The 2,163-nt window shown below is 46.6% G+C and overlaps 1 protein-coding gene across 1 annotated transcript in view; it reads right to left on the reverse strand.

Moving 5' to 3' along the window:
- The window catches only part of LOC103204938 (nuclear factor of activated T cells 2 interacting protein), a 38,661-nt gene that overhangs the window by 6,878 nt on the left and 29,620 nt on the right, over positions 1 to 2,163 (reverse strand). The gene's annotated exons all lie outside the window — the stretch shown is intronic.

Consider the following 2,163-nt stretch of genomic DNA (forward strand, 5'->3'; position numbering starts at 1 on the left):
CACAGTTATGGAGGCTAGAAGTCTGAATTCAGTGTTGGCCCTAAAGAAAGGCTTTCTCTCCCTGGTGGTTCTGGAGGAAGGTCCTCGTCTCTTCAGTTTCTGCTTCCCTATTCCTTGGAGATCTCCATGTGTCTTGGCATGGACTCTATCCTGTTTGTCTTCTGCTCACTTATTAAATCTCTTTTGTATCTCCAAAGACAATGACTCAAGATACACCCTACACTAATCCTGCCTCATTAACATAACAAAGATCCCAACTGGGATTATAACCACAGGCATAGAGGGTAGGATTTAATGCATATTTGGGGGGAACATAATTCAATCCATAACATTCTACTCTTTGGCCCCCTAAGAATTCATGTCCTTGCCATGTGTAAAACACATTCACCCCATCATATCATTACAAAAGTCTTAAATCAATTCCAAGTACAAAATCTCATCTGAAACATCTAAATCAAGTATGGGTGAGACTAAGCATAGTCCATCCTGAGGCAAAACTCCCTTTCCTCTGTGAATCTAGAATACGCGTTACCTCTTTCAAAAGTACATTGGTGGAACAGGCACAAGGCGGACATTTCCAGCACAAACGGGAGAAACTGGGGAGAACGAAGGGACCACGGCACCAAACAAGTCCAGAACCCAGAAGAACAATTTACATTAGCTCTTAAAGCCTAAAAATAGTCCTCAGTTCTCTGAGATTGACCTGGCAATGGTCCTGCCCTCCAGACTCTGGGTGCTGGTCATGTCCTCTGGATTCTGGGTGGAGGACCCTTGGCCCTGGGCTTCAGCTCCACCTTCCAGGTCCACTGGGATAGCAATTTGGCTACCTCGGCTTTGGGCAGCTACTCTCCTAGTCTATCTGAGTGGCAACACCACCTCAGCCCCAGCAGGCCCCTTCTCCTGACCCCTGGGCAGACCAACCCCACCCTCTCAGCTTGAGCAACAGCCCCATCCCCCAGCACACCTCAACAGCAGCCCCACACCCCAGAGCCAAACTGGAGAAGACTCGGCTCAGAAAGCTAGGAGGCTGTGGTCCCATCCTTTGAAACCAAGGCCTCGCTTCCCATGCTCCTTCCAACAGTTCTGCCACCTCTCAGCTGCCACAGGGATGGTCTTTTTCTTTCTTGGAGTACAAAAGAGGTAGCTTCTTTGGCCTGTTTCCTGCCTGTAGAATTCTAAGAGGCAAACAGCATTCTTTCCTTTCATTCTTTCTCCATCCCCTTCAGTTTAAGCTAATGGGTTTTCTGCTGTGGTAGTTAGTTAGAGCCATCAGTCACAGGCTTAATTTCTTTAACAGAAGACTATGTAGCCATGTCCTTGGTGAGTATTCTAGGATATGTGTCCTTAGTCTGTACAACAGAACTCTCCAGATCTTGAAGTTCTGTTTTCATTTTGCACAACTCATTTTTAAGTCCATCTCTTTCCTCTCATATTTTACAATAAGCAGTAAGGAGGAACCATTTGACCGCTTTAAGATTTTGCTTGGAAGTTCTGGTAAGATGGTGGAATAGGCAGACAAACTACACAGACCCTCTTCAACAAAGAAAAGGGGAACCAATTAATACAGGTACAGAAAATAATCCTGGAGCCCTGAGCTTTGAAAGTAAAGATACAGAAGTGGACTGCACTCCAACCAGTGGAAGAACCTGCATGAAAACCAAAAAAGGGGACATGCAGAGCTGTGGTCTGTCAGCGATCCTGATGCCGCAGACAGCTGGGATATTGCCAAGTCGTATAAGGACCTAAGAATTAACCTAAAAATTGGCCCTATAGCAGGGGCTGCATGGAAGACTGCACTGGTGGGTGATGAATAAAAGGGGAAGCAGCAAAGAGGGAAAAGGGGTGAGCTGTGGACTTTTGCCTGTCCAGAAGGCACAGCCATTTTGAATGTTTTAAGCAGTTCAATCATTTTGGATATTTAAAGCAACAACGTTCTTTCAGATTCCAGGGACCTAAGAATAGGCTCCACCTGCCAAGGACGACAAGGACATTCCAGACACCAATGATCGGAAAGGTGCAATATTCCCCTTATACCCACACCCTCTTGGTGAACAGAGGTGTGGCCATCCCTCACTCCCACCCACCTTCTGGTCTGGCAGGAATTCCATCCCAGTCTGTGTGTTGGGATGGAGCCTGGGTGCCCTGCCCAGACTTTTTTTTTTT

This window comes from Orycteropus afer, unplaced genomic scaffold (genome assembly GCF_000298275.1).
Source record: "Orycteropus afer afer isolate SDZICR_OR568_19922 unplaced genomic scaffold, OryAfe1.0 scaffold00266, whole genome shotgun sequence".
NCBI classification, from domain to species: Eukaryota; Metazoa; Chordata; class Mammalia; order Tubulidentata; family Orycteropodidae; genus Orycteropus; species Orycteropus afer.